The sequence below is a fragment of the Spermophilus citellus genome, assembly GCF_964194105.1.
Source record: "Spermophilus citellus genome assembly, chromosome: 7".
Classification (NCBI taxonomy): Eukaryota; Metazoa; Chordata; class Mammalia; order Rodentia; family Sciuridae; genus Spermophilus; species Spermophilus citellus.
The window spans coordinates 75,913,745-75,937,714 of NC_138188.1; the positions used below are offsets into that span (position 1 = coordinate 75,913,745).

At 36.8% G+C, this 23,970-nt stretch overlaps 1 long non-coding RNA gene across 4 annotated transcripts in view; it reads right to left on the minus strand.

Annotated features, from left to right (window-relative positions):
* Positions 1-22,543, minus strand: part of LOC308652625 — a 56,502-nt gene extending 33,959 nt beyond the window's left edge. For all 4 annotated transcript variants that reach the window (XR_014022840.1, XR_014022841.1, XR_014022842.1 and 1 more), the window contains exons 1-2: positions 22,425-22,543; positions 4,005-4,141 (exon numbers count right to left, since the gene is read on the minus strand). This is a non-coding gene — a long non-coding RNA (uncharacterized lncRNA). The remainder of the gene's footprint in view (positions 1-4,004; positions 4,142-22,424) is intronic.
* Positions 22,544-23,970: the final 1,427 nt, after the last annotated feature.

Below are 23,970 nucleotides of genomic sequence, written 5' to 3' on the forward strand. Positions count from 1 at the left end.
AGGCAGGAGGACTGTAAATTCCAGGCCAGTCTCAGCAATTTAACAAGACCCTGTCTCAAAAATAAAAAAAAAAAGGACGAAGGGCTAGGTATGTAGCTCAGTGGTAAAATGCCCCTGGGTTCAACTCCTGTTACTAAAAAAAAAAAAAAAAAAGTAAGTAAAAAGTGCATTTAATTATGTATCTAATCCTAGCAATGAATAATCTGAAACAAAGATAAAGACAATTTCATTTATAATTACATCAAAAGGAATAAAATACTGGGCTGGGGTTGTGGCTGAGCAGTATAGCGCTCGCCTAGTAAGTACAAGGCCATGGGTTTGATGCTCAGCACCGCATAAAAATAAATAAAATAAAGGTATTGTGTCCAACTACAACTTAAAAATAAATATTTAAAAAAGGAATAAAATACTAATGGGGCTGGGGATGTGGCTCAAGTGGTAGCGCGCTCGCCTGGCGTGCGTGCGACCCGGGTTCGATCCTCAGCACCACATACCAACAAAGATGTTGTGTCCGCCGAGAACTAAAAAAAAATAAATATTAAAAAATTCTCTCTCTCTCTCTCTCCCCTCTCTCACTCTCTCTTTAAAAAAAAATTAAAATACTAAGGAGTCAATATAATAAGAAAAGTCTAAAACACAGATACTGAAAATTATAAAACATTATTGAAAGAGATTTAAGATGATCTAAGTAAATGGAAACACATCTTATGTTCATAGATTGAAAGACAGTATAATTAGGGTGGCAGTATTCCCCTAATTAATCTAGATTCAACACAATCCCTATCAAATTTTCAACTGGAGTTGTTATAGAAATTGACAAACTGATCTTAAAAGTAATATGGAAATTCAAGTAACCTAAAATAAACAAGCAGTCTTAGTTTAAAAAAAAAAGAACAAAATTGAAGTTTCATCCTGCAGCTTTTGAAATTTACTATAAAGCTAAGGTAATAAAAGCCAGGTATGGTGGCACACACCTGTAATCCCAGCTACTCTGAGGGATGAGACAAGAGGATCTCAAGTTTGAAGCCAGCCTGGACATCTTAGTGAGACCCTGTCTTAAAAGAAAAGGTGAGGGCACTGGGATTGTAGCTCAATGGTTGAGTGGAGCCTCTGGGATTTGTCCTTAGTACAGCAAAGCTAAGGTAATAAAGACAGTGTGGTTAATGGAACAAAGTCAGGCATACAGAACAGCCCACTTGAATTGACATTGAAAAATATTCCTACATTTACAGTCAGCTGACTTTTTAATAGATTGCCAAGCGTTTTGGAGTAAAATTTAATGAGTAAAATAACAAATAGTTACAAATGGTACTGAGACCATTTGGTACTAAAAGGAATATAGACACCAACCCCACACCACTTACAAAGCTTAACATGAAATGTATCATGGGTATAAATGTAAAACCTTAAAAGGCTATAAAATTGTTAGAATAAAATATAGAAGTAAAATTTTTACCTTGGTTTTTATTAATTTTTCCTCAGATTGGTTTGCTTGATGGTTTCTCATATTCAACACTAAAAGCACAGGCAACCAAAGAAAAATTTGACAAATTATACCATCAAAATAGAAAACATGAGGCTGGGCATGTAGCTTAGTGGTAGATAGCTTGCCTAGCATGTGGGAGGACTTGGGTTCGATCCTCAGCACTGCAAAATCATCATCATCATCATTATCATCATCATTATCATTTATGCATCAAAGAACACTATAAGAAAATGAACAGACAAGCTACAGAGTAGGAAAAATACTTGTAGGTTATATACCTGATAAGGATCTAGTAACCAGACTGGATAAAGTATGGTTAAAATTCAATAATAAAAAGATAAGACTGGAGGTGGCATGGGAAATGACTACTAGTAAGCATGGACTACATTTTGGGAGTGACAAAAATGTTTTACAATTTATTGCGGTGATGGTTGCATAACCATGAATAGAGTAAAGCACATTGAATGTTACACAGCTTTAAATAAGTGAACTACATGATACTTGTGAATTATATCTCAATAAACCTGGCTGGTAGTGCTGCTGCTGTTTTGTTTTGTTTTGTTTTAGTATTGGGGATCAAACCCAGGGACATTCTATCTCTGAGATACATCACAGCTCTTTTTATTTAACTTTTGAGACACAGTCTTACTAAGTTGCTAAGACTGGCCTTGAACTTGTGATTCTCTGGCCTCTATCTCCTAAGTCTCTGGGATTACAGGCATGAACCACTGTGTCTAGCTAAATCTGTTTTGTTTGTTTTAATATTTTTTAGTTGTAGATGAATATAATACCTTTATTTTATTTGTGTATTTTTACGTTATGCTGGAGATCGAACCCAGTGCCTCATGCCTGCTAGGCAAGCACTCTACCACTGAGCCACAGTCCAGACCCCTTGATTTGATTTAGATTGTTTTTTTGTTTTGGGTTTTTGTTTTTTTTTTTTTTTTTTTTTTTTTTTGCACTGTGGATTGAACCCAGGGGTGCTTTTTCGCTGAGCTATATAGTCCCAGTTCTTTCTATTTTATATTTCCACACAGGGTCTCACTAAGTTGCTAAGGGCCTCAATAAGTTGTAGTATGATGTAGTTTATAGTAACAAATATTAGAAATGATGAATCTTACAAGAGTGTGTTCATTGTGGTAATAGGACCAGAAACTGGGTTTCCCAGCAGTCCTTCCAAACTCTGAGTAGCAATCTGAAGTAAATATTCTAATTGTCACTGCATGTGCCATAGGCGCATTCCTTAGCCCAGTTGCTGTTCATAGATATTGGCCACTGTGTTTTGCGGTGTCAGAATCATGTGCCTGCTGCTGAGATCAGGAATTCACGGTTCTGGAACTGACCTGACAGACCTCTGACACACAGCCAATTTTTTTTCTGTAAATTTGACCCTAAAGAGGAAGAAGGGCTGGGGTATAGCTCAGTGGCAGGTCACAAGCCTAGAATGCCAGAGACCCTGGGTTTGATTCCTGAACCACTCTCAGTAGGGGGATAACAACAAATCCCATCAATATGTACAATTACAATGCACTGATAAAAAAAATGGGGGAAAAAATCTGCTCTCAAAAGAAAAAAAAGGCAGGGGGACTATATCAATATAACTAGATCAGAACTAGGAGAGGAAGAGGTTTTATATTTGATAATGATGATGGTGGTGGTGGTGTTGCTACTGGGAATTGAACCCAGGGTGCTTTACCACTGGACCACATCCCCAGCTCTTTTTATTTTTTATTTTGAAACAGGGTCTCACTAAGTTGCTTAGGGCCAGTAAATTGCTGAGGCTGCCCTCTAACTTGCAATTCTTCTGCCTCAGTCTCCCAAATTGCTGGGATTACAAGCATGTACCACTACACCCAGTTCTGAGGAGGATTCTTGTTTCTTTCTTTCTTTCTTTTTTTCTTTTTTTCTTTTTTTTTTAAGAATAGAGGAGGAAGGGGAGGGGACATGGGGTTAGCAATGATGGTGGAATGTGATGGACATTATTATCCAAAGTACATGTATGAAGACACGAATTGGTGTGAATATACTTTGTATACAACCAGAGATATGAAAAATTGTGCTCTAGATGTGTAATAGGAATTCTAATGCATTCTGCTTTCATATATAAATTTTAAAAAATAATTTTTAAAATAAAGTAAAATAAAACACAAAAAACAGGCTGTGAAAAAAAATAGAATAGAGATGACTGCACATGTTTAACTGATTGTGCACAGAAGCAAATAGGGAGGAAGCCTAATCAGAGAACTTAAGAAATCATTATTTTCCTTTCTCCCTCAGAAAAATATATTTAATGTATTTTAATATTTAATATATTTAATAAAGAAACCTCTTCCAAGGTCCTTGGAAAATAACCTAGGCTCTCCTTTAACTGTTCTCCTCATGCTTAGGAAATAAAAAGTTAAATTGCTGTTTTAAATCACATTGCACAGACTAGAAGATGACACTCCAAAGCCCAGACAGTGATGTTAATCAACATTTCAGCTTTCATTAAAAACAGGATCCCCCCCCCCCCACTCACTACTTTCCGCAGTTAGGTCGTAACTGTGGGCAGGCCACCGGACTTGGCAAAACACAATGTGGTGAGCTGCTTCTTTCATGTTTGTTCACTCCTCTCACATTCTCAGCTGCTGTTGCTGACCCCTCTTTGTTGGAGCACTAGAGGCAGGAGAGAAAAGGGAAGCAGAAAGTTCTTCCTTGACTGATACTATTTTAAGACAGCTTTGCACTCTCTGGTTTTGGCAGATGTGTAAAGCTGAGTCATTTTTTAAAGATGGTTTCACAGATTCTTTGGAAACCATCCTGCTGGACCCTTCCAACGGCAACCCTCATGACATGGGTCTTGCCTTCTGTTATAGCTCTGGATCCACTATTTAGCTACTGCTAGAAATGAAAAGATGACTTCTCAGAATCTCTGTTAGAGCCCCGTCACCTTCCCAGAGAATCCTCTTGGAAAAAATTCTTGCTACGTGAAATTATGCATTTTCTGTATTGTTAAAGTCAATCGAGTCATAGTTTTAGGTTATCTGCAGCTAAGTGCACTGATAGTTCAAGTCTATGTAACTTCGGGGTATGGTGGCATAGGCCTATAATCCCATGGTTTTAGAGACTGAGACAGAAGGATGGCAAGTTCGAAGTCAGCCTCAGTAAGTTACCTAAGCCACTTAGTGAGACCCTGTCTTGAAATAAAAAGAGCTAGGGATGTGGCTCAGTAGCTAAAGCCCTCTAGATTCAATCCCCATAACACCCTCTCCACAAAAATCATAATTAATTGATGCTTAAATTCTATTTTTCTCTTCCTGGTATCCTGCTTACTGTATGGGGAGAGAGTTGCTAATTTTGTGCTTGATTCCTCTTTAAAAATTTTCAGTGGTCCTGGTTAAGAAGGTGAAGTTCAGTGTCTTCACAGCCTCAGAGAAAGGCTTCCTGCATAAGAATGTTCAGAAACCTACTGAATTGATGGATTAGGAATAAATATAGTAATAAGGAATTATTCTTAAAAGTACTAAGGGCTGTGGTTGTGGCTCAGTGGTAAATACTGGCTTAGTATGTACAAGGGCCAGAGTTCAGTTCCCAGCACTGCAAAATGTAAAATAAATGTATTGAGAAACTTATCCCCAAACCAAGGACAGAATTCTCAGATTTTTCTCTTTAAACCTCCCTCAGTGAGTTTTTTTCAGAGATTGATAGATTTTATTTTCTGGAAATTAAAAAAAAATTAGATGGAATGCTCATATGGTTAAGGTAGTAACTGTAATGTATCTGCCTTAAAACTAACAAGAAACAAAACAACTCAAAAAAAGGGCAATGATTTTGTACCCAGAAGCAAACTAAACACACCATGAACCAATTTGAACCCAAATATAACTGCTATTTTCGAGTTAGTAAGTAACTCGTGAATACATATTATATTACAAAACATTCTAAAAGTTCTTTTCCTTTTTGTACGTATTTGCATACACATACACTATAACTTTAAAATGTTACATAAGTCAATAATTGTATATATACTGTTCTGTGACTCCCACTTTTAGTTTATAATTTGTTTTGAAGTTTTTCTAAGTCTTCACAGAGCTCATTTTTAAAAAAAGACAACTAATCTTTATTATTATAACAATTATTATTATCATTATTATTGGAAGTAGTAGTATTCAGGATTTAATCCATGGTGTTTTACTGCTGAACTATATTTCCAACTCTTTTTGTTTTTTGAGAAAGGGTTTCACCAAGTTGCTGAGGGCCTTGTTAACTTACTGAGGCCGGCTTCAAACTTGATCCTCCTCTCTCAGCCCTGAGTCACTGGGATGTACCATCACACCTGGCTATAAAGCTCATTTTAACAACTGTATAACATTCAATAGTAAAGTGCATAGAATTTATTAGATCATATCTATTAATGGACATTTAGATTCCTTCCAGTGTTTAGCTTTTAATAAAAATACTGGATGAATAATAAACATTCCTTTAGTCACATCTTTCTTTTTTTTTTAGTCACATCTTTCTATAAAATTTTTAAAAGTAAGTCAAAGAGTATATGCTTAGCACAACAAGTTTTCTCAGCTAGCCTCTATATATGATCGCTTACTTTAATTACATATAGAGAATTGTCTAGCACATTAATAATAAGATACCAATTGAACAAATAGATCACCGCCTACAAAGATATTATCTTAAACATGCCCTTCATAAATGTGTCATGTTTCAAAATGGAACTGCAAAAAACAAATATACAGGATGACCAATCTAATTGAGAATGCAAGATGGTTTCAGGTGAAGTTTATTGTTCCTTCCTGCCTTTTTAAAAATGTGTTTCACTATCCACATTTTTTGATCCATTATAATTATCTGTAATGATGGAATTTGTGATTCCACATTCGTACTTGCATACAATATAACAATATAATTTGGTCAATATCCACTCCCCAGCTTCCCCACCTTCCTTCTCTTCTTCTACCCCCTGGTCCCTTCCTTCTACTGCTCTCCCTTTGATTTTCAAGAGATTTCCTCCTCCCTACCTTTCTTTTCCTTTTTCCTCTCTACCTTCCACATATGAGAAAAAACATATGACCCTTGACCTTCTGAGTTTAACTTATTTCACTTAACATAATGATCTCAAGTTCCATCCATTTTCCTGTAGATGCCATAATTTCAATTTTTCCTTATGGCTCTTCCTTTCTTCTTTCCTTGATTCCTTTTTTCTCTCTGTCTCCCTCCCTCTCTTTCCTTTATGCCCTCCCTTCCTCCTTCCTTCCATCCTTCCTTTCTTCCATCTGCTCACACATGTGGCTATCAGTAACCATTTATTCAATGTTAGAATCCACCTTTCCAGTCTTGTGCTTCCATTACTCAGGGGAAACACGTCTGTGTGATAATTGTGAGGAATAACAACCACTAAGGTGTTGCTCATTTTCCCAACCCAGTAGAAGACTAAAAGATCTGTTTTCATAAGTGATCCTGTTTTAAACAGTTACAGAATCACTTGTCAAGCCATTTGTTTTTCTTTACAAGGGAAGGCTTGCATTACATTTTTATTGCCTGAAAGAAAACTCTGCCATGCCTTTCATGTTATGTAGTCTATAAATAGGTTTTCTCATTCAGCAGAAAGGAAGCAGAAATATGATAAGTTTTACATAAGATATTAAATATTCCTTGTGGTTCATGGGTCAACAATCGGAACGTTGACACCAAATCTCCCTCACACATTAGTCTGCATTAGCAATAATTCTTAATTTTTCAACCTAAGAAGAATATTGTAATAGAATCAAGGTCCAAAGTCATCAGAGAGTATTTTTAGACTTCTTATGGAGTCCTGATCTGCTCTTTTTAGGTGTGGATTTCATGCATGAAAGTTCAGTTACTAGTTTTCCAAACTTCATAAAGTCCTTAGGTCAACAAGCATCATGAAAACCCACTCTAGTTGGGTTTAAATGCAAAGGATGCATTTAAATTTTAATTCCAAATTGTTTTCAAGTAATTTGTCAACGTGTTTGCTGTTGTGCCCTTGCTCTTCCTAGGCAGCTAGTTGTAAATGGCCTCCGTGATTTGGCAGTGCAAGAGCCTGCAAAGGAATGGACACTGTTATTTGTTGCCAATTAGCACAATGCCAGGCTAGATATCAGTCAAGTGCAGCAATAAATAACATTTGGTGTACGTGTCTAAGGAACTTTTGTTAAACAGTATTTCCTACCATGTTGAGTTTAATTGAAGCACACTAACAAAAAGAAAACAGAAAAGCCTTCAGGGACTTTGCAAACAGTAAATACATTTCTTTCTCTTTTTTTATTTCATAAATAGATTTCTTAGAAGGTCATAAACTTGGCTTGAATATCTCAGTGTCTTTTTAAAACCTTAAATAAATTATACTCTTTCGCATTTTTATACTAATATACAACACAACCTCTTCATACTTTGCAGATTATTTTGAAATGTAATAAGGGTTTAGGGGTGTAGCTCAGTGGTAGAGGACACACAACATGCACAAGGCCTTGGGTTCAATTCTTAATGCCAAAACAAATAAATGACTTTTTTTCTTAATGTAATGAGTTTGATTTAAGTTTGAATTTATACTTGCAAAAGCATTTGCAAAATTAGGGAGTTTTTTTGTTTTGTTTTGTTTTTTGCTTTGATTTCAATACTGGGGATTGAATCCAGTGGCTGTTGAACTACATCCCCAGTCCTTTTTATTTTGAGACAGGATTTCTGCTAAATTGCTGAGGTCTTGCTAAATTGCTGATGTTGTCCTTGAACTTTTGATCCACCTGCTTCCACCTCTTGAGACTGGAATTAGAATTACTGCTACTGTGACCAGTAAATTTAGGGGGAAATTTTTATTTATTTGTTTATTTATTGGGACTGAGGATTGAACCCATGGGTATTTTACCACTTGACCTACATCCCCAGCACTTTATATTTTTTTATTTTGAAACAGAGGGTCTCATTAAATTTCTAAGATTGGTCTTAAACTTGTGATCCTCCTGCCTCAGCCTCCCAAATCACTGAGATTACTTCCAGATAGGAAATACTTCTAAAATGCATTAGTAGACTGGATATGGTTTTAAAAACCTGTAATCCCAGGGATTTGAGAGGCCAAAACAAAAGTTCAAGCAGGCTGAGGTTGTGGCTCAATGGTAGAGCATTTACTGAGCATATATTATGCACTGGGTTCAATTTTCAGCACTGTGTGTAAAGACATAAAAAATAAAGGTCCATTGACAACTAAAAAATATTTTTTAAAAATCAAGTTTGAGGGTAGCCTCAGCAATTTAGCAAAGCCTAAACAATTTATCCAGACCCTGTCTCAAAATAAAAAGGGGTAAGGATGTGGCTCAGTGGTTAAGTGCCCCTGAGTTCAGTCCCCAGAATCGAAAAAAGAAAGAATGAATGAATGAATGAAATGCATTAGCAAATCTAGAAGAGATTTTCACACTAATCTGATTCATTCTAACCAATGTAGGTAGGTCTAGGGACATGACTCAGTGGTAGAGCATTTGCTTGGCATGTGTGAGGCCCTGGGTTTGATTCTGACACTAAAAAATAAAAGAATCTTATTGGTGCCAAAGAACGAAGTGTATAATGTATATTTGTTACAGCTAAAAAGTATTACATTGAAAAAATGCTTACAGAACTGCGTAGCTGAGGCCCTGGGTTCCACTGCCTACACCTTAAAAAAAAAAAATGCTTATTGAACTTTCACAGTGTGCCAGGAATATACTTGGAAGATATCAGTGAATAAAACAAAAATTCCCATTGCCATGAAACTTACATTTAGCTTCTGTTATCACAGGTTTCAAAAAATTGCTGAAACATCCTTAATTCAAGTTTAAATCAAACAACTGTAGCAGAAAAAAATTAGCAAAGGAAACTTCTTTCCTAACTGAGGAAAGTGACAGTGAGGTGTTTTTATTTGCTCAAAACAAAAACAGAATCTGATTTCAATGTATAATATGTCAAGATCATTGTACTGTCATGTGTAACTAATTAAAACAAATTAAAAAAACAGAATTAGTGACAGATAACACCAGAATAAACAGACTACTATGCACATTTTATGATACCACAAAATTTTCTGAAGAATAAATCACAAAACTTAAACCAGAAATATGGATTTGACAGAAAATGGTTTCTGTTACACATTTGAGAGAGGTTTTATCTTTTGCAATGTGGCTATCAGATGACAGAAGAAGAAACCTGTGAAGGAAATTCGAATATAACAAATTACAAACTGAATTGAGCCTTTGAATCTTAGCCCAACTGGCTTAGCTAATTTGCTGAACAAAGTACTGAAAATATTCCAAAGCAGGGGCATTTACTGCATTGAAACTGAATAAACCAAGGGGTCAAATGATTGTTTCAAAATCTCTTTTTAATTAAAAAATTGTTTCCCTTTTTACAAGAGTGGCTCACTTTAATGATTTAATATTTTTCATCATCAAAAAGGCAGCTTATATGGTTCACAATTAGAAGACAGATTTTTTAAATTTATGAGTACAAACAGTATTTTTGAAATGTCTTTAAGAAATGTATACGAATACCATTCGATTCAAGGAGAAGATTCAATCATGTTTAATTGTTCCTAAATTTATACTGGAAGATTTTCTCTACTACATGATGCACTGTATATTTGATTTGATTTGATTTTAAATGCTAAAACAAAGTTTTCAAAATGCTGTATATGCTGCCAGATATAGTGAACATGCCTGTGTACAGCAACTCAGGAGGCTGAGGCAGGAGGATCACAAGTTCAAGGTCAGCCTCAGCAACTTAAGGAGGCCCTATGCAACTTAGTGAAACCCTGTCTCAAAGTGGGAGAAAAAAAAAAGGTTGGGGATGTGGTTCAGTGGTTAAGCATCCCTGGGTTCAATCCCTGGTAGAAGAGAGAGAGAGAGAGAGAGAGAGAGAGAGAGAGAGAGAGAGAGAGAGAGAGAGAGAGAGAGAGAGAGAGAGAGAGAGAGAGAGAGAGAGAGAGAGAGAGAGAGAGAAAAGAAGGGAAAGAGAGGGAGGGGGGAGGAAGGAAAAGAAAAAAAGGAAGGAAGGAAGAGAGGGAGGGAGGGAAGAAGAGAGGAATGAAAGAAAAGGAAAATGCTGTATATATCTTGCACATAAGCAGTCATACTGAAGGAAGGACTTACTGAAGGAAGTACTCACACATAACATAATGGAATAACATAAATGATGTAATAGAGAGCTATTGCACATAGGAAGATAAATTCTGTATCATGCCTTCATTCACCTGTCACTCTGTAAATGCTGGATTCTGAAATACATATATTTACATATAAGCTTATATGTATCTTTGTATATTGTATACAGATGCAAAGATCCTTGACTCATGATGCGGTTACATTTTGATGAACTCCTTACAAACTGAAAATATTTAAGTTGACCGAGGGATGTACTTCAGCTGTAGAGCATGTGCCTAGCACATGTGAGTCCCTGGATTTTATCTCCAGCAAAACACACACACACACACACACACACACACACACACATACACACAAACACACAATTGTAAGTTGAACATGCATTTAATATACCTTACCTACTGACCTATCCTCGCTTAGCAACATGACCTACCCTTGCTTAGCAACATCGCACACCACAGAGTATCAGTTGTTTACCTTCATTATCTCATGGTTTTCTGGGAGCTGCGCTCATTGCTACTGCTCAGTATCAGAAAACTGTATCATACTGCTATATTGCTAGGCTGGGAAAAGAGCCAAATTTAAAATTTGAAATATAGTTTCTACTAATGTTTACTGCTTTCACATCATCAAGGAGTTGAAAAAGCATGAGTCAAAACATCATAAACATATACCTTCTGCATATGTTGTTTTCTTCTTTTCCTTCCTTTTTTTTTTTTTTTTTTTTTTTGCACTGGAGATTGAAGCCAGGAGTGCTTTATCATTGAACTACATTCCTGGCCCTTTTCTTTGTTTTTTGTCTAATTTTGAGACAGGGTCTACCTACTAAATTTCTTAAGGCCTTGCTAAACTGCTGAGGCTGGCCTTGAATTTGTGATGCTCTGCTTTAGCCTTCAGAGTTTCTTAGATAATAGGTATATAGCACCACACCTGGATGGTTTTTCTTTATTTATTCAACTAATGAATGAAGAAACAAACCAAAATAACATTACTGAAGAAAAAATGTCTTTCTTTCTTTTTTTTTTTTTTTTTTTTTTTTGGTACCAGTAATTGAACCCAGGGGTGCTATACCATTGAGCAACATCCCCAGCCCTTTTTATGTTTATTTTGAGACAGGGCCCAGCTAAGTTGCTGAGGCTGGCCTAGAACCTGTTATTCTCCTGCCTCAGCCTCCTGAGTTACTGGGATTACAGATGTGAGTCCATCTAGGAGATTTTCACATTCATTCAAATTCTAAATTAACCTAATGTCAATGAAAATACAGAAACAAAATTCACATTATTTTAGTAATCTCAATAATGCTGGGGGAAAGGAAAATAAATAAATAAATAGCAATTACAGAAGACCTAAATTTGTCAAGAATGGATACAATTTTTTTTTTCATGAATCCTTACAACACTACTTTGACATAGGAAGTATTATTTACAACAGTTTTTAGACAAAGGAAGGTGATTTTTTTCAATGTCATACAATAGCCAGTGGCCATGGAGGATCTCAGTTCACCACATGGAGTCCTTAACTGCTAAACTCCACTGTTCACCTTTATGATCTTAATTTCCTTTTGTCTCCTGGTTTGTTTTCAGTTTTTTATTTTCATCTATCTTTCTTTTACCCACCTTTTCCTTCCTTTGTTCCTTTTCCAATACAGAAACACACACACACACAAGCAAACAAATATTTTTTCAGTACATTAGGGAAAAATATATCATGGATATGCTAGAAAAAATTTCTGATTTATTTGTAAATTATTTAGGAGAAGCTTAAAAAAACAGCAGAATCACAAAGGATCTTATCATTGAGGATTGGCAGGGAATAGATGACATACTCATATTGGGTAATTTAAGGAGCTACTTTGAAAGGAACAATTTTTAAAGGATTATTAGAAGACAAGAAAAGTTCTCAGAAGACAAGGAAACCATGTGGAGGCGGGCAGAGCACAAAGTAAGGTTTGAGGCTCTATTGCCACTGCTAGGCTTGAAGGCTGGGAAGTCGTAGCTTTCAGAACCTTGAGAAACAGAAAGCTATGTGGACAGTGTCAACCTGCAGGCATTCTGATCCTCAGTCAGGGACTCAAACAGGTACAAGGTGATGGAACCTTTTGCTCTATTGTTTATTTGTAAAATAGAGGATATGCAGAGGGGAAAGGAAAAGTACTGGGGAATGGGATTGACCAAATTATGTTATGTCATATGCAAATATGGCAAAATAAATCCCACTATTATGTATAATGATAATGCACAAATAACCTGGGAATTGAACCCATGGGTGTTTAACCCCCAGCTATATTTTAATTATTATTTTGAGACAAATTCTTGATAAATTGCTGAGGCTGACCTTGAATTTGTGATTCTCCTGCCTCAGCCTCCCAAGTCACTGGGATTATCAATGTATGTCACCACACTCAACCTCAAAATCTCTATATTAGCTTGATTATTTTATCTTCTTTATCTGCAGTTTTACCAAGTATTTTTGAGTCATTCCAAGTCCACAAGTTTAGGTCAAATTGCTTTCTCCCTGGCTTCTATTCACAGATTCCACATCTCAGATATCCTGAACCAGCCACTTTCCCTCTCTGTTTCCAAGTCTGCTCCTGTTTCATTAAATGATACTTTATCCTCCCTGCTCCTAGGGACAATGCTTTCTTTACCACTCTTGTTCCACAGTTTTCTAGTTGACTTTGCCTAGTTCATTGGGCCTTAGAATATTGTTTTCTAGATACTCATAGCCTTTTTAACTTTATTTCTATGAATCAGTTTCTGACTCCCACATAATGATTGCTTGTGAATATTTAATTTTTATATTATCTATAAATTTCATGGACCCAGAAAGTGGCAGCATAGTAGGCATGTTATCACAGATTAAACAAAAGAATGTTATTAGTAATCTAATAAAATCAATATTTTCCAAACAACAGGTCATGACCCAGATGGATCAGAAGCTAAGTTTCCTTGGCTGATTCCAGAATTTTAAAAAATTGACCAAAAAACAGTGAAAGAGGATGGAATAAAAAAAAAATCAAAGTACAGCTGGGTATGGTGGTGCACACCTGTAATTCCAGCAGCTCAGGAGACTGAGGCAGGTGGATCACAAGTTCAAGGCCAGCCTCAGCAAAGCCAGCCTTAATAAGTTCCTAAGCAACTTAGTGAGATCTATCTCTAAATAAAATATAGAAAAGGGCTGGGGATGTGACTCAGTGGTTACTCTGTCCTGGATTCATTTCTGGGGACAAAGAAAAAGTGTATATTGTTTCATGAAACGTTTTTTTGTTGTTATTTTTGTGTATATGTATGCTTGGTCACTGTGTAAAATGCATTTCTTTTCTGTGAGTTAATATTTTTTAGAAGTTTGAAGGACACACACATTTACTTACCTGTTGCTTTGAAAATGCTCTTAGTCCTTTCCATTACATTTTCAGTTAAACTATAAAGTGCTTAAAGGAAGGGTCTCTCTCTCTCTCTCTCTCTCTCTCTCTCTCTCTCTCTCTCTCTCTCTCTCTTGTTTTTGTTAGTTTTGATACTGGGGATTCAACCCAGGAGTGCTTTACCACTGAGCCACATCCCCAGGCCTTTTTATTTTTTTTTATTTTGAAACAGGGTCTTGCTAAATTGATAAAGTTGGACTTGAACTCAAAATCCTCCTGGCTCAGCCTCCTGAGCCGCTTGGAATACAGCGTGCGCCACCACACCCTGCTGGTTTAAGGTTTTCAATGTGGTTTACTTTGCCAAAACTCAGAATATGAAGAAGCATAGGAATGTAACATTGACCATTTGTTAACTACTCAGTAATTGTTTTTGATTTCCCATGATATGTTCATGTTGAAAAAAGATAAAACATAACCAAATGAAAGTTCCTTAATTTGAGGAGTGCTGTGAGGTTAGACAAAATCAATTGCCAGAGAAGCGGACTTTATGAAAACTGTTGTTGAAGTCAGAAGGTCTGGTTACAAAAAGCCTTTCAAAGTCACAGCACCCATAAGGTAACATAAACCTGCTGCATCCCTAAGAAACACTGCTTAGCCAGCACAGTGGCTCATATCTGTAATGACAGTTACTCAGAAGGCTGAAGCAGAAGGATCGCACATTTCAGGGCAACCTTAGCAACTTAGAGAGAGCCTACCACAAAATAAAATAAGAAGTGCTACGATGTAGCTCCTGGGACTCAGGCCCTCCTGATGTACCTGACCCCCACAAGGAGTTCTGGTCCCACAAGTCTTTGGACAAGTCTGGCCTCAAGAGGATACCAAACTAGCAAGGCATGGTAGAACATGCCTGTAAGTTGGGAGGATGAGGCAGGAGGATTACAAATTCAACATCAGCCTCAGCAACCCTAATTAGAGAGACCTGTCTCAAAACTAAAGAAGGGCTGTGGGTGGCGCTCAGTCGGAGAGCACTCCTGGGTTGAAGCCCTAGTACCACAAACAAAAGCAAAATACTGCTTCTGTGCCTTCCCACATTATCTCAGTTAATTCTGAAATATGTAAATTTGGGTCAGAATGCCTGAGAATATTAGTGTCAAGTTATTGTAATTTACTTTAGCAGTTTTCCAAAATTGTACAAAACCAACAGCTTCCTCTGCATCAATCTCATAATGAAGTCTAAAATGGAGAAGAGAGAAATGTAGAGCTGATCATGGAGCCAAGCTAGTAACAGCAAACTACCCCCCTTCCCCATTCAACAATGCACAATTGTTATATAATTGGAAATAATTTAATAGGGCTGATATGCCTTGATTACTGTATTATTTACTAGGTATTGGGAGCAGAAAGAGAAATAAAATATGGTGCCAACCCTCAGAAAGCAAGAGAAAGTTGGATAGGGAGATAAACTTAAATAACTTTTAAGTTTACAAAGGACATTGTTATATTTTGTTTTTCACAATAATCTTTTGTGGTATAAAGCTGTGGCCATGAGGTTAGTTAACTTGGCCAAAACTGTGGAGTACCAACATATTTCTATTTAAATTTATTTATTTATTTAGCATTACTGGTGAATAAACTCAGGAGCCCTCTACCACTGAGTTATATCCCTAGCTTTACCCCCCCACACACACACCCTTTTGGGTACTGGATATTGAAACCAGGGACACTTTACCACTGAGATGCATCCCCAGATCTTTTTATTTTTATTTTGAGACAGGATTTCACTAAGTTACTTAGGCCCTCTCTAAATTGCTGTTGCTGAGGATCACTTATGATCCTCCTGCCTCAACCTCTAGAGTTGCTGAGATTACAGGCCTGAACTACCATGTCTGGCTTCAACTTCTTTTTCTTAAATTAGTTTTCACCTCAGGGATCCTTATCCAAGTGGCTTTATAGATAAACTCTTAAAGTTGAATCAAGAAATTATTTTGAAATATTAAATTTATGGACAATACCCCCAAACCCTTACCTTTTGTCTTGGAATAACAATGTATTTGATGGATGAAATGAGCCTACCTGTTTTCTGTTTTGTTTTGTTTGTTTGTTTTCTGGTACTAGAGATTGAAATCAGGGCATTCGGCTACTGAGCCACACACCCAGCACTATTTTTTATTTTATTTAGAAACAAGGTCTCACTGAGTTGCTTAGTGCCTTGCCATTACAAAGGCTGGCATTGAACTCCCCATCCTTCTGCCTCAGCTTGTGGGGCCACTGGGAATGCCATGGGGCCCGGCAAGCCTACATGTTTTCAAGTATGCTTTGAGATTTCCTAACTAATTAAGTATTATACAACTTTGTTTCTCTCTCTTTTTAAATTTTTTTTTAGTTGTAGATGGGCACAATACTTTCATTTCTTTATTTTTAGAGGATAGAACCCAGTGCCTCACAAGTGCTAGACAAGCATGCTTTTTAAATTAACTTGTGAGGCTGTGCAGTGGCTCACACCTGTAATCCCAGTCATATGGGAGGCTAAGGCAGAAGGATCACAGGTTCGAGGCTAGCCTGGGCAATTTAGCAAGACCTTGCCTCAAAAGATAAATTGAGCCAGGTACGATGAGGCATGACTGAATTCCAGCAGCTCAGAAGGCTGAGGCAGGAGGATTATGAGTTCAAAGCCAGCCTCAGCAATTTAAACAGGCCCTAAGCAACTCAGCAAGAGCCTGTCTCTAAATGAAGGTAATGTCCCCCCCACCCCCACCCCCGCAAAAAAAAAAAAGGTAAGATGAAAAGGGTTGGGGATGTAGCTCAGTGGTAGAGTTCTCCTGGGTTTAATCCTCAGTACTACAAAACCAAAAGTAAACATACATGCAGGGAAGATTAAACTTTATATATTTATACTTTTTTGAAATAAGTCTAAACTCCATATACATTGACTCAAGGGGTTAGAATTCCAGTTACACCTTCTCATCTCTAAACATGTTTGTTCTTCTTTAAAGTGGAGATAATGATGCAGACTTGATGATCATGTTAATACATCAGTTTATTAATATAATTACCTGATAAATGTCAAGTTTATAAAATGTATGTAATTATTATCATTATAATTCCTGTCTTATTATTATTATTATAGATGCATAGTGTGATTCCTTTTTTTTTTTTTTCATAGTATGATTTTTTATTGTAAGATCTCAGTTTAAAATACTCCCTCCTGGGAATGGTGCATTGCATCCTCAGTGACTTATGATACCCTCCTCTGTCACAGATCCCAGTCCTTTCTCCATCTGGACCCTATCTTACTTTATTGTAATTGCTTGTTACCTTTGTTTGTTTGTTTGTTTCTTTCTTTCTTTCTTTCTTTCTTTGAAAGCAAGTTTATACTCTTTAATCATAGAAATAATTTATATTTTAATAAGGACAAAGCAGCATGGATGACAATAAGTAACTAGTCAGTCACCTTTCTTGCCTGATAAACTGAAAGCCCTTAGAGAACAGAGACTCTGGCCATTATTAACACCATTATATGCCACAAGTACTTGGCACAGTCTATCACACAACAGAAGTCTAATAAATTCTTATGTGGTGAATAAAGAGTCAAAATTAGAGTTCTTTCTCCTTTTCAAAACATTTTATTTTCAGTATTGAAGATTATTACGTTAAAAAAAATAGAAGCTAAACACAGTAGTACGAATGTACAGCCCCAGCTTGTGAGGAGGCTGAGGCAGCAGGATGGCAAGTTTGAGACCAACCTCTGCAACATAGTGAGACCCTGTCTCAAAATAAAAGATAATTGGGGCTGGGGATGTGGCTCAAGCGGTAGCGCACTCGCCTGGCATGCATACGGCGGCACGGGTTCGATCCTCAGCACCACATACAAAGATGCTGTGTCCGCCGATAACTAAAAAAAAATAAATAAATATTTTTTAAAAATCAAAATAAAAGATAAAAAGGTCTGTGAATGTGGCTCAATGGTTAAGCTCCACTGGGTTTAATCCCTGGTACCAATAAATAAGTAAATAGAATTTAAAAGAAGAGCTGAGGATATACTTCACAGATAGAACTCTCATGGGTTTGATCCCCAGTACCACAAAAAATAAACAAGCCAGGCAAGGTGGCACTCGCCTATAATCCCAGAAACTTGGGAGGCTGAGGCAGGATGATTGCGAGTTCAAAGCCAGCCTCAGCAATGGTGAGGCACTAAGCAACTCAATGAGACCCTCTCTCTAAATAAAATACAAAAAAGATGTGACTCAGTGGTCGAGTGCTCCTGAGTTCAATCCCTAGTACAAAAAATTTTAAAAATAAATAAATAAATAAATAAACAAATATTCTATCTATCCATGTCTTTTTGCTGTTTATATACTTTGCACTTATTAAATACTTATTATGTTGCATGCATTACAGAAATGCATTAATTGATGAGTGAATGAAAAACTGGCTTAATAAGAATTATTCTTAAATTTAGAATATCACAACTAAAATTTTCAAAAAAATCTAAAAACAAGAGTTGAAAAGCTTTTCAATCTTAATCTGTATACAAATATGAATTTTGGTAACATTTTTTATGTCAAATTATGTATTTAATAATGTTTGGCAGAGCGGGATACTCAGGCACACACCTGTAATCCCAGCATCTTGGGAGGCTTAGACAGGAGGATTGCAAGTTCAAAGTCAGCCTTGACAACTTAGTGAGGCCCTAAGCAACTTACCAAAACCCTGACTCAAAATAAATATTGAAAAGGGTTGGGGATGTGGCTCTGTGGTTAAGCACCCCCGGAGTCAATCTCTGGTATAATAATGATGATGATGATTGGCAAAGGATAAAGAAGCTTATTTGTGCATAAGAGTCAAATTTTATTCAGTGGACTAAATTTGATATTTCTCTCCCTTTTCCTGCTCTTGTTATTTCTGGATAGCAATGTGTCATTATGATTGCTACAATTTTTAAAATTCATTTGTTGATTTACAAAGAATAGAATGAAAAACTCACCAAAAAAAAAAAAAAAAATGAAGGGGCTAGGGATGTAGCTCAGTCGGTAGAGTGCTTGCCTCACATGCATTAGGCCCTAGGTTCAATCCCTAGCACCACTAAAAAAAAAAAAAAGAAGAAGAAGAAGAAGAAACAAAACAGGTAAACTAGGTCATATGTTACGTGAAATCTAAAAAAAAAAGAAAAAAGAAAAAGAAAGAAAGAAAAATCCTTATGTATTCTCAGTTGGAACAAATGTCTTCTTTCCATTATTGACCAAATGCATCTACCTGATCTAATGTTCTTTATATAGAAGTAGTCTCCTCTCAACATCACAAAGTATATATTTAAAGCAAAACATTTTAATCAAATTCACATGCAGATTCCATGGGCTCTTGCCAGTTCCTCTTATGATAATCCACCAGAACTGTGGTACTGCCATGCTTTATAGACTTTTAGAATAATTTTCTTTGATGCACATTTCATATCATAATGAAATGACTTGGCCTATTTACAAATGTGTTTTATAAAACCAATTCCCTCTCCTGCTTTATTAACTCTTGAAAGTACTGGACAGTAAAAATTTTGAAAGTTATTTATTTTCTGCCAGATATAGTGGTTTATACCTGTAATCCCAGTAACTAGGGAAGCTGAGACAGGAGGATGGTAATTTCAAGGCCAGTCTCAACAACTTAGGGAGACTCTGTCTCAAAATAAAAAAAAAAGGGGGGGGTTAAGGATGTAGCTCAGGGGTGAAGTGCCCATGGGTTCAATCCCCAGTACCAAAAATCAAAAAAGAAAGTTATTTATTGTTTATCTTTTAGGTTTTGACTTTTTTATGTTGGGAATTGGGGGGAAAACACTGTTAAATTTCACCTGTTTTTTAAAGCACTTTTACTTCTTTTTTTAATATTTATTTTTTAGTTGTAGTTGGACATAAAACCTTTTATTTTATTTTTATGTGGTGCTGAGGATTGAACCCAACGCCTTAGCATGTGTTAGGTGAGCCCTCTACCACTGAGCCACAACCCCAGCCCTGACTTTTACTTTTTATTCCAAATATATTAAGCAAGTACTACGAAATTTTTATCATATATGGTTACGTTTCAAAATGGAGCAATCAAAATTAGTAAAGGCAATAAATGTCCAAAAACATAAGAAATTCTATTTAGAAAATTAGAAGCCTTTTTCTAATTTGCAAATCATCTTTAAATTTTTTTTTTTTTTTTTTTTTTTTTTTAGAGAGAGTGAGAGAGGAGAGAGAGAGAGAATTGTTTAATATTTATTTTTTAGTTCTCGGCGGACACAACATCTTTGTATGTGGTGCCGGGGATCGAACCCGGGCCGAACGCATGCGAGGCGAGTGCGCTACCGCCTGAGCCACATCCCCAGCCCCTAAAATTTTTAATTGTATAAGTGCACATCTAGTTTTTATAAGTGTATCATATGTTTACAAAGGTTTATAATCAGGTAGTATGGAAAACAAAAGGAATAAAATGTAATAAAATGAACCTAATAACCCATTAGCTCAAAATTTAAAACCTCAGTAGTATCAACTGGTGATGACAAGAGAATTACAAGTTTGAAGTCAGCCTGGGCAATTTAGTGAGGCCCTGAGTCAAAATAAAAAATAGAAAGGGCTGAGGCTGAGTGCCTGGGCACATACCTGTAATCCCAGCAATTTGAGAAGCTAAGGCAGGGGAGTCACAAGTTCAAGGCCAGCCTTGGCTATTTAGTGAGGCCCACAGCAACTTAAAAATAAAAAGGTCTGGGGCTGGGGATGTGGCTCAAGCGGTAGCACGCTCGCCTGGCATGTGTGCGCCCGGGTTCGATCCTTCACATACAAACAAAGATGTTGTGTCCGCGGAAAACTACAAAATAAATATTAAAAAAATTCTCTCTCTCTCTCTCTCTCTCTCTCTCTCTCTCTCTCTCTCTCATCTCTCTCTCTCATCTCTCTCTCTCTTTAAAAAAATAAATAAAAAATAAAAAGGGCTGGAGATGTGGCTTATGGCAGAGCACCCAGGGTTCAATCCCCAGTCAGTACTAAAATAAAATAAAGCCTTACTAATATCTAAGAAGCCTGAGAATCTGCTCTTCCCAGATTAAAAATCCCAGGAAGTAACAGCTATTTTTTAATGTCAATTTCAATGTCAATTTTAATTTCAATTTCAATGTCAATTTCTTTATATATATATTAGTTGTAGTTGGACACAATACATTTATTTACTTATTTATTTTTATGTGGTGCTGAGGATCAAACCCAGGGCCTCGCATGTGCTAGGCGAGCGCTCTACTTTTGAGCCAACAACCCCAGCCCTTGATTTTCTTTATTGAGTGTTAGTGAGTGTCTCACCCATCTCTAAAAGCTTATTGTTTAGTTGAATTTTATTTTTTATTTAATTAATTTATTTATTTGCAATATTGAGGATTGAACCACTGAATTATATCCCCAGCCCTTTTTATTTCATTTTTGAAACAGGTTCTTGTTAAATTGCTACCACTGGCCTGGAATTTACAATCCTCCTGCCTAAGCCTTTTAAGATTACAAGTGTGCACCACCATGCCTGGCTTTATTGTTCAGTTTCCATAAATGAGTAGCAAACCTAAACTTAGATGTACACAGAAAAGACTATATACTGCTACTGCTATATTCATAAGGAGAACACTAACTAAACAGAGTTCATATGCCACAATCTTGCTCCCCCAACAGTTTAAAAGAGCCTTTTTAAGAGAAGTCAGTGAAACCAGGCATGGTGATGTATGCCTATAATCCCAGAGGCTAGGGAGACTGAGACAGGAGGATGGCAAATTCAAGGCCAGCCTCAGCAATTTAGCAAGGCCTCAGCAACTTAGTGAGACCCTGTCTCAAAATAAAAAGAGCTGGGGATGTGGCTCAGTGGTTAAGCCTCCCTGGGTTTAATCCTTGATATTAATTAATTAATGAAATAAAGTCAGTGAGCAAGGCCATGAATGAAAACACAAAACATCAGTTTAGACAGTAATGTGGATTAACTTAGAAGACAGAAAAATAATGCAAGGAGTACAGCTTTACAAGAGATCACCACTCAATAATATTGTTAAATATAATAGAATATATACATTTTCACATATATATGTAAAATTCTATGAAATTTATTGGCTAAAGGGCATACATTGTATATTTATGTATTTTAGAAATCAGAAAGTCTCTAGAAATTTGTAATATGCAATATGCTATAAATGGAAAGACTAAATGGAGAAGTTGAAAGATAAAGTTAGGGAAATCTTTAAAAAATAGAGCAAATATATTTAAAAATAGACACTTACTAAATAAAAGAAAATTAGAATATTGGTCTAATAGACAAAATATTCAGATAGTGGATTATAAAAAGGTAACAAATTAGTAGGAGGAGAAATCATCAGTGAAATAGTTTAAGAACATTTCCCAGAAAAGAAAGACAGGTGGAGTCAATCAACCACCTCCTGCACCACTACCTCTATTGCTTCTGCCTCTGATTCCACTGCTGCCAGCCTGAGATCTTTGGAGGTCTTCTTTCTGGGTGCTTCTGCCATAGAAGAAACCGCTGCCCTGGATGAAACTGAAGCTGACACTGCTGCTGACTCCCAGAGATCGCCTGGTGACGCTGCCCCGACAGCTGCAATTGCAGCCACCACTACTGCTGACCTGCTGCCTGCTGCTAACAACTACCACCACTACCGCTGCTACTATAGCCTAGAGGACTGCTTGGGGGTGACTCCAGGTTTGGTTGCACATGGCTGCACCCATTTTGAGACACCAGCCAGGGCCTGGAGCCTGGGTGCCAGCAGGTTTACCACCACAAGAGCCTCTGTCTGGGAACTCCAGCTGGGACCTGCAGGTCCAGTGTGAGGGTGCCTTCAGGTTGGGAGGAGCCTGGGGTCTTCCTGCTGAGAGTGCTGGTGGCCCTTGTCTTGCTGCTGCATCTCAGGATTGCTCTTTTGCATGAGTGTATCGCTAGTGGTCTCTCTGCAAGTAGGAGCAGCATTGAGATCTTGGAATTGCAGCGTGGCCAATCCTGAGGTATCTGAAGCCCAAATGGGTGGGATAGAGACTGGGTTTACTAGAGCTGATCTGGGTTTGGTGATCCAAGCTGATCTGGGTTTGGTGAGAGACATCAGAGACAGGGCTGAGAAACTGTTGAACACTGACAGAGACAATTCGACTTTCCAGCAAGATTTGTTTTATTTTATTTTTTGATTCACTGAACTCTGTACCATATTTGGAACAGGATGCTTTTTATGCATCAGTATGTGGAGGTCGATGATGTATGAATGGTGTTTTTGCATTTTTGTTGTATTCCTATGTCTTTAATTTTTTCTCTTTTTGTTCGCATTTTTTCCTCTCTCTTGTCTAGTTTCTTGGATTTTCTTTACAACTTTTCTCCAACCAACAGCCAATCTCTGTCGGCTCCTCTTCCAGTCTTCCTGTGAATTTTTACTTCTAGCTTCTCTCTTCCTCCCTAGTCAATATTTCATACTACACTACCTCTGTTCTCTCATCTACCATTCGAAATTGTAAACTGTTTTAACAAATATTCTGTTTGTACTATAGATAGTTATTAAACTTATTATTTTGGTTTAATGGGAGAAAGCAGTAGACACCTTAGTGGGAGCTATTAGGTTTAAATATATATATTGTGTACATAGGGTGCTATTGATATTGTTCTCACCAGTAAGGTGAAGTGCTGGAAAACTTCAGGGACACTATAAGTCTACAGGGTAAAATTTATCCTGCCTTAGATCCATATTTTTAGATGGGAAAACACACTAACAACATGAAAAAACAAGGGAATAAAGCACCCCAACAAACCAAGATGCTTCAACAACAGAAGCCACTGATAACACAGTAGAAGAAATATTCAAAAAGGAATTCAGGTTGTATATAGTTAAATTGATATGTAAAATAAAGGATAGTATAAGGAGTGAAATTAAAGAAAAAATACAGGAAGTGAAAGACCACTTCAATAAAGAGTTAGAGATGATGAAAAAAAAAAGCAGAAAT